At 42.3% G+C, this 8977-nt stretch overlaps 1 protein-coding gene across 1 annotated transcript in view; it reads right to left on the bottom strand.

The window, feature by feature from the left end:
* Positions 1–8346, bottom strand: part of Ralgapb (Ral GTPase activating protein non-catalytic beta subunit) — a 153112-nt gene extending 144766 nt beyond the window's left edge. Inside the window, exon 1 of the mRNA XM_012514666.2 lies at positions 8111–8346. The gene's annotated coding sequence lies outside the window, so the exon portion shown is untranslated. The remainder of the gene's footprint in view (positions 1–8110) is intronic.
* Positions 8347–8977: the final 631 nt, after the last annotated feature.

Genomic DNA, 8977 nt, shown 5'->3' with positions numbered 1-8977 from the left:
CAGCACCACATGCCAGCCAGCCCCGCCCCCTGGTGGGCTGAGCTGGCCACACACACACACACACACACACACACACACAAAAAAAAAAAATTAAAAAAAAAAAAAAAAAAGGAGAGGGGAAGAAGATGAAAGAAGAATTAAGATACGTTATTGTGGGGCCAGGGAGACAGCTCAGTAGAATCAGCACTTGCCAGGTAAGCGAAAGGGTTCGGCCAGTTCCACCAAAAAAAAAAAAAAAAAGATGTTATTGCAACTGTACCAATTCAACAGGATGAATGTAATCATTATGTATGGCAAGCATGGACTAATAAAAGAATGAACTTGAAAACGAGAGGGTAAGGCCAGGGAAAACTAAAGATATGGGGAATATAAACTATACACTACTTACAATTGTGGTGGAAGAAAGAATACTAAATAGAAAAGAGAGTAAGAAGGGAAGGTAGAAGAAAAAGGAAAATGTGTGGAAGAGGAAGGTTATTTGCTTTAGCAGCAAAAAAAAAAAAAAAAAAAAGCACCAGAAACTAGACACCCAGAGTGGCAGGAAAAGAAGCTGTATGTAAAAGGTGGTAAGAGGGGGCTGGTGAGATGGCTCAGTGGTCTAAAGTACCTACTTAGAACAAGCTTAGCAAAGCACAGGGACCGCAGTTCAATCCCCAGCACCACATGCCAGCCAGCCCCTCCCGCTGGTGGGCTGAGCTGCCCCCCCCCACATACACACACATAAATAAATTAAAAAAAAAAAAAAGGTGGTAAAATTTTAAAGGTAAGCACCAAATTTTGAAGGACTTCAAGTGATAGGATTCTACATTTGAAGCTAATTAAGGAAAAACCATAGGCAGGCTATGTCACATGCAAACAGGGCCTCTGAAACAAAAAAAGGTGAGTGAAAGTTTGACCACCAACATGGGATGCAGGTCAAAAATAAACAGAAATACCAAGAAGGTAGACCTGGGAACTCAGTTCACCGGTTCCCTTATGTTCTTAAAATGAACCATACCTACAACACTGAAGACATATCTTGTACCCTATGCCTAAAGGAATTCCAGATACCTATGACGTATCTGTTAGAAACAGTAGATTTACACGTAAGGTGGAGTGTTGTCTATGAGGTGGCAAATCAGCACCAATCAGCAGAGGACTCACATCTTTGGCAAACCAATCTGCCCTGAACCAACTATCAGGTACCAATCCAGAAATGTTCTAAGAGTCTAGGTGTGATTTCAGAGCTACCACAGCCCACTGTGTGTGGCTGCAAGCACAGCTATAGTGGTATTCCAGTAGACATGGGGTTCTATTGGACTGCTGAGCCTGAAAGGCTTGAAGTGGCCTTATTTGATTCAAAGTTTTTCTTTTTGGTTGTTTTGTCTGGGTAGAGGTGGATGTTGTTTGGGGGAGAACACTAGCGACTGAACCCAGGACCTTGAGCATGGCATGGCAGTCAAGTGTCATACCATGAAGCTACATCCACTTGCTTTCTGATCTAGATCCTCCATGCCTACCCCCCCATGGGGCCCTGACTAGGAGTGTGGGGGTGGGCTGACAACCTAGGGAAGGACACCCAACAGAAACAGAGTGGGAACCTCTCCAACCTCTTCCTGCACCTTGCCTATTTGGTTTTTTTTGTTTTTGGTTTTTGTTTTTGTTTTTTTTTTTTTTTTGGCAGAACTGGGGATTGAACTCAGGCCCTTGCGCTTGCCAGGGAAGCGCTTATTCCACTGAGCCATCTCCCCAGCCCCACCTTGCCTATTTGGACCAGACTTGCTGCCCTCCTTCTCCCCTCCCCTGAGTGCTCATAGTTTGGGATCCAAAACCATTGTTCTTCAGGTTCCTTGGAGCTGGTTGTCAGTCATAAGCCCTTAAATAAAACAGCAGGGAAAAAAAAACCCAAAAGCCATGCTAGGTATGGTGATGCATGCATGTAATCCCAGCACTTGGCAGGCTGAGGTAGAAAGATCACCATGATTTTGAGGCCAGTCTAGGCTACACAGTGACTTCAAGGACAGCATGGACAAGAATTGGGGGGGAATGAAAGCTTAATTTTATCATGAAAATAATACAATAGTAATTGAATTCTAATTTGACAAATAAAAATAGAAAATTAATTAGACAAAAATATTAACAACAGGCTAAAGGGACAGTAGAACACAAACTCAAACGTGGCTAATATATTGGGAGAAAGGGTTACTCACTGTCCTAAAATATAACTGAAGTCATGATAAATCTCCTCCCTTTGGCTATCTGCTATCAACCTGAACTGCTAAAAGATGTCTTGACCTTTAATGCTTCAGATGGAAATAACAAAAGGAGATGACAGTGCTCCCCTACAGATCATGTAATTTCCTTCCCACTCCAACATATACCCACTGTCTAGGTATTTTCTCTGCAAGTTTTTATTATACGCGACTATGTGCTAGATAACAGCTTATGGCTTGCAAGCACCACTGCAGAATAGCATACAAGTTTAGTCTAACAAATTACCAAAATAATCAATACACTGGTAGATGACTAAGACCACAGTCCAACATTAATTACATCAACTGATTAAACCAATATTTATCACATGCCTTCAATGCATCAAGCACAGTGAATATATACCAAATAAACATCCCTATTCCCAAGGAGTTTCAAATCTAATTACAGAGGTTAACTTTTTAAATTTTGGTGAAATAAATCCAAACATCAGTCATTTCACTAAAAAAAAAAAAAAAAAACCTTATTAAACACATCTACTTGTGTTTATATGATTTCTCCTAGGACTTAGGTAGGCAGATACAAATAGGCCATAGCGGCTGCCCATGAGAGGATTTCATAGTGAGGAAGATGCAGAATAGACACCACAGTACAATAGTATTCAGTATGATAATTAATGTGATATTATAAAAGGAGCACAACACAAGAGAAAAACTATTAGAAATTTTAGTTTGATGATTAATAATACATCTCTATATAATTGATCATTTTCAAAGAACTTTTATATGTTACTTTACTTTATTCCAATAAATAGCCTAGGGATAAGACAGACATCAGGGGCAAACCCAGTCAGGCATGGGTTCGATCACCAACTCCCCATGCCTTACCAGGCAGCCACTTATACCACCGAGTTATCTCCCCAGTCCTCCCCAAGCCTTACCAAACCCACCTTTAAGGCAGCCTGAACCAGCCAAAAACAAAATCCTTCTCAACTTAAAAAAAAAAAGACATTACTAGACACTACATAAAGAAACAAAGTAAGGCTATGAATTTCTCAGCATTATATGAAATAACAGTAAAGCTGGGACAAGAAACTCTTGTCTCAAAGTCCAAAGCTGCTTCCTTTTGTTTGACTGCATACTTTACCATATGACCTTGGACAAATCAATTGGCACTTCCTTTTTATAGTTTCCTCATATATAAAACAGGAAGAATACCTACAGTGCTATCCAAACTGATTTGGGAGAATGATCAAGTAGAGCAATTTATGTCAACATACTTTGGAAAATACAATAGAAAGATACATTTTTTTTTTAATGAGCAGAATATATTTATTGAAAGAAAGAAAGCTCCTGTCCCGAGAGAGGGACAGGAGGGGGGGCCAAGTGGGTAGTTCCCCCCAAGAAGTTGTCTCTTGCAGGGACTTTTATAGAGGAAAACCATGTGGTGAGGCGGATCTAAGGTGGTGGAGAAGACATGGGAACTGCTTAGTTGGGCATGAGGTGGGACAAAACTATGGTCAACCAATGGGATTACAAGCACCACTGCTCAGGTATAACTGATTAAATCCAGTAGAAAGACACATATTTTAAGGCATACCCAGTTTTCTTGGGGAAAACAGGGTATAAGGTACCAAAATGGTGAGCCACAGAGCTGTACTTCAGGTCATCCATATAACTTTATGACTAATAAAGACAAAAGGATCACTGTTCATAATCTTGTTATAGTCCCACTGTCCCCGCAAGGCAAACATCAAGCTGGCAAAAAATGTAATGTATTCACCTGTGCACCAGATTCTCAAACACCTGAATTACAGGAAAGAAAGACAGGTTTTGCCTGCCTTTCTTCCTAGAAGTAGAAACAACAGTTTTTGATAGTCTACCCCTAAAATTGTAATATCCTGCCTAAACCTCACCACAGTTTCATCTTTTACGTCTCAAACTTGCTCTGTCCAATACAATAAAATTTATAGGCACCTATAACTATTCAAATTTAATTTAAAAATTCAGGGGCTGGTGAGATGGCTCAGTGGTCTGGAGCACCTACTTAGAACAAGCTAAGCAAAAAATGCAGCGACCGCAGTTCAATCCCCCAGCACCACATGCCGGCCAGCCCCGCCCCCTGGTGTGCTGGGCTGGCCACACACACACACACACTAGATAAATAAATAAATAAATTTAAAAAAAAAAATAAAAATTCAGTTCCTAGTTACAATGGTCACATTTCACCTGTTCAATAGTACAGTTAGTACCATACTGGACAAACTAGATATAGATATGCCTTCACAATTACAAAAAAATCTATTTCATAGAGTTACTTTTATTTTTAATTACAACTCTGACCAACCACCACAGATTTATTTAGTTTTTTGTGGTCTTGGGACTCAAACCCAGGGCATTCAGACTGAGTTACAGCCCAGTCTTTTTTTTCCTTTCCTTTTCTATTTTATTGTTTGTGAGACAGAATCTCACTAAGCAGCCCAGGTTGGACTTAAACTTGTGACCCTCCATCCTTGGCCTGGGATTACAAGTGTGCAGGGACGGCTAAGCCCACAGACTTCTTGAGGACAGGAGTCATGTCTTACTTATCTTTGTATTCCTAATGCATGCTAAGTCCAGGTCAGATACCAGGTACTCACTACATATCTAAGTGGATATCTCAACTATAACAGACAATTTCGTCTACTTTCTCCTCCCCAATACACACACACACGCGCACACACAGACACACACACACACCATCCTCTCACATGGTAGGGAAGGGAAATAATATAGAAGAGGACACTGCACCCAAAGGCAGAAGAATTGTTTTCTAGTCCTAGAAACTAATCATGTAGTCTTTGGCAATACACTTAATTTCTTCATTGACAAAAACTTAGAATTAAACTCCAAAAGACCTTAATTTTAAAATTCTACTCATCTTGTGCAAAGGGAAATACAGATTCTGTCCAAATGGGCTTTGTTACTGTCAGGGAACACACTTGCTAACAATGATGAGAACTTCAAATTAAATGGAATCTACTCCTAGGACTCAGGCTATCATGACTAGAGTCATTTTCAGTCTTGAAGTAAACATGTGGAATTTTTCACTTTTATTTTAGAGGTAAATAACGACTTAAACTTCAGACTTAAAGATTTAGTTTCTTCCATGTGAGGATGCCAAAATCTGATATTCTGTCTTTATCTGATCAGAAAAATAAGGACAAGTTTTTTTAACATCTGAATTTAACACAATTTGTCCCATCAATCTCTGTACTAGTCCTAACCTAAACACTGAGAAAACAATATATAACTCAAATATGAAAACCATCCTATAAAAATATTTATGCTGAAGAATTACATGAATGTATATTTTTATTCAATCCACATACCTCAACATTTAACCAAAAAAACTTTATTATCCAAAAACCTCCTCATACTGATCTTCACAAACTCACTCACTTACTTTAAGTAACCTTACATGATTTTAAGACCAGCCAAGAACAAATACAGAGTTGTGGGCCTGCTTTCCTTAACAAGTTATAAATATCGCAAAACATGTATGGTAAAGCTGTTGTAGTACTCAGAAGGCTAAGGCAGAAGGATTGCCAAGTTTGAGGCCAGCCTGGGCAACTTAGTGGAATCCAGTCACGAAATTAAAAGGCCGGAGCCAGGGAGATGGCTCAGTGGAATAAGCACTTCCCTGGCAAGCGCAAGGGCCTGAGTTCAATCCCCGGTTCTGCAAAAAAAAAAAAAAAAAAGGCCGAGGATGTATCTTAGCACTTCCTAGGTTCAATCCCAGGTTCCAGGGAAAAGAAACCTTATGTGGGGTGATGTCGGTCTAGAAATCCTGTAATGAATTTATACAGGGTTTGTCAATTCCTCTGATATCAAGGTTCTACTACCAATTACACATTTCTTATGTCATCTCTCTTAGTAAACAGGATTAACTGCCAACAGCAGTTCCATTTATTTGCACCAATAACATTTAGTGAACATTTTGTGGGGGAGGGACACATGCAAATGCCTATTGGGAATAGGAAGGTTTTCATTATAAAACTGTGTCTGCTTACAATGAAACCAAACATTAAAAATCAACCAATACTGAATGTCTTGTACATGGTTAGCCCTATATAGTGCCTTGCCAGTGGTAAGAACTCTGTATCTTTGTTCAACTGGTATATAAACTAAAAAGCCTAACTACAGCATTCTCAAGAAAAAAGAACAAAACTCCATACACCAAGAATCACTAAATATCTTTTACAAAAATATAAAGAGACAAAGTCTGTTTGTAGTATAAAGTCTGCCTATGACTCAAAGACTCAAACATTGCTTTAGTAAAGAGCTTTGTGAATCTGTGCCAAAGAAGGGGGGGGGGTAATACAGAGACGGAGAAAACATGATGTTGCCCTCAAATTGACCCTAATCTAGTAGAAGACACAGAAGTACACCACAGAAAAATGACTACTAAATTCCATTATGAAGTGCTAAAGCGCAGAAAGAACAAAAACAAAAGTGAATGGCTGTCAGGGACAGAGGCATCTTCAAGGGAATGTTGGAAGTTATGCAGCAGCAGGGACAAGATGTGTAAGACAGCAAAAGAGTACAGGGATAGAGTGGTAAGAAAGCCTGGAAGGCTATCTATGAAAAGGAACATTTGCAAAAACCACCCAAAGATTAGATTCCATACTTATGACCACTGTATATTAGGAAAACTGCAAACAAGCAGTTTTCCATAAGATGTATGTATACATGATAGAGTTAGGCTTGGTGGTGCTCACCACACATGGTGACCCGTGCATGTAATTCCAGCACTCAAGAGGTTGAGGCAGGAGAACAACCTCAAGTTCGAGGTCAGCCTTTGCTACACAGTGAGTCCAGGGCTAGTGTGAGCTAGAGCCTGTCTTTAAAACAATAATATATTTTAAATGGAGGCAGAATTTCTGTAGAGAAAAATTACTTGACATCCCCACAGCTTATCACAAGATACAGCCATAGTCAGTGAGCATAATAAAAAGATCTCTGTGGTTGTGACTGGAACTTGCAGGTTTAAAAAGTACCCATTTCTCTAGTAGTTATGCTGGAGAAACACACCTTCAGAGATAGATAATTATCTACTATCACCATTCTCAAACTCTTGCTGCACACCAGTATCATTAGGCGATCGTCAAAATACATAGGCATCTGTCTTCCACTCTCTAGACATTCTGATTTAATTGGTCTGGATGGCTATATTAGCATCAGGAATCTTTAGAGGTTTCTCAGTTGCTACCGTGCTGCAAAGTTGGAGAACCAATGACCTAATTGTTAAGACCTTTGACTCTGGAGTTATATTCCAGGATACTAGGGTTCAAATTACCAGCTATGTGACCTTGGGCACTTGTCATCTTACCACTCAGGCCCTCAGTTGTCCTGTCACTAAAATGGGAAGAATAAAACCACCTTACAAGGTTATTGTGAAGTTAGACTTACTGAACGTACTGCCTGGAGAAAGGCCTGGTGGACAGCAAGCGCTTGGTCTGGGTTCGCTGTTTACTCTCATCACTAACTCGTCCTCATCTGAGCGTCACCGTGCAATGGGGAGCATCCTCCTCACTGGGCGGCAGCAACTCTTACCAACCTTTCTTTCATCTGGACCAAATTCTTCGCAGTTATCTCCTCCGCACCAGACCCGCCCCCTCCCCGGGGCGGGCAGAAGAGCGCGGCGCCCGGCCCCGGCAATTCCCAAGGCGAGGCTGGGTTTGCACAGACCCCACAGAAGTCTCTCCCCACCCTGAATCCCCCAGAAATTCGGGGATGCGCTTCCGAAGGCCGGGCTCCTATAACACTCAGAGCCAAAAAAACAAGCCTCTGCCGACCGGCCACCGCGGGAAGGAAGAAGACACCAGAGAGAGTAAGAGGAGAGGAGGGTCCGGCCACGGCGAGGCCGACCTCCCGGTTACCTGAGGCGACGGGCGGGGCCCGCATCGCTGGGGCGGGCGCGCCGCCGACGGCCGCACTCGGCCTTCTGCCTCACGCGACCCGCGCCATAGGGTCTGCGCTTTCACTGCCCCGGCCAGCCTTCCGTCCGTCCTCAGGCGGTCAGTACCTCTACTCGTCAATGTTTCTCCTAGGACGCCCGCGGAAGACCTAGGCCGGTCGGGCCGGCCGGCTAGGCTCTGCTAAAGCAACTTCCGACTGCCAGGGGCGGCGGCGTCAAATAACTCCCCGGCTGAGTGGGTCACTGCGCGTGCGCAATGCGCCAGATCAGACACTTCTACGGGGCAAACTGGCGGCGTCAAATAACTCCCGAGACCTGGAGCCGGAAGCTGCGCGTGCGCAGCTATCCCAGAAGGCCGCGCGAAGCCCATTCGTTCCTTCCTTTCAGAGAGAGGGAGGAGTGAAGTGACGATTGCGTCTACCTCATCAAGGCGCAGCGAGACATACTCTCCATCTCTGTCACTATGAATCTTACAACGTTCTAGATTTCACCTGTCATCGGTGCGGAGGAGTGAAGGGCTGCTCCGCGAGATTCCAGCTGCCACTCAGATTCTAGGAATTTCGTATATCCCGCCAAGCTCTCTTGCTTTGAAATGATGCCCTACACCGGCTCGTTATTAAATGGACGCAGCATTAATTATGAACAATGCCCTAGCCAAACCAGGTGTGAATTAAAAAGATGAATCAGACATCAGATTCCGAGCCTATCATTAAAGAGCTGAGCCTGATACAAGAGCTTTTAGCTCCTGCAATGCACCCGGTACATTGCAAACAATACCATTTTCAATATTTTGGGTTCAACAAAGAATATTATTAGAGAAGTATCGCTC

This window comes from Octodon degus, unplaced genomic scaffold (genome assembly GCF_000260255.1).
Source record: "Octodon degus isolate 3935 unplaced genomic scaffold, OctDeg1.0 scaffold00037, whole genome shotgun sequence".
In the NCBI taxonomy this organism is placed as follows: Eukaryota; Metazoa; Chordata; class Mammalia; order Rodentia; family Octodontidae; genus Octodon; species Octodon degus.
Note: the sequence above shows the minus strand (reverse complement) of the source record. Positions and strands in the feature narration are given on the sequence as shown.